This window comes from Sinocyclocheilus anshuiensis, unplaced genomic scaffold (genome assembly GCF_001515605.1).
Source record: "Sinocyclocheilus anshuiensis isolate Anshui unplaced genomic scaffold, SAMN03320099.WGS_v1.1 scaffold930, whole genome shotgun sequence".
NCBI lineage: Eukaryota > Metazoa > Chordata > Actinopteri > Cypriniformes > Cyprinidae > Sinocyclocheilus > Sinocyclocheilus anshuiensis.
The window spans coordinates 283786-284149 of NW_015539900.1; positions in this window are offsets into that span (position 1 = coordinate 283786).

Genomic DNA, 364 nt, shown 5'->3' on the forward strand with positions numbered 1-364 from the left:
ATCCCCCCTCGGGAGATTAACCGAAACCGCACGTCCGCCACACTTTTCGCCGAAATGTTGCGAAGCGCGACTGCTTCTGGGTATCGCGTTGCATAATCCACTAGGACTAATGCAAAGCGATGCCCCCGTGCAGATCGTTCTACTGGCCCGATGAGGTCCATGCCAATTCTTTCGAAGGGGACCTGCATAAGAGGGAGAGGGCACATTGGTGCTTTTGGGGTGGCCGGTGCGTTCACCAGCTGACACTCACGACAAGACGCACACCACCTGCGCACGTTCTCGTGAATGCCCGGTATGTTATTTTTTATTTAGTACTGTACTGAATAAGCTATTTCACATAACAGATGTTTATATATACTCCACA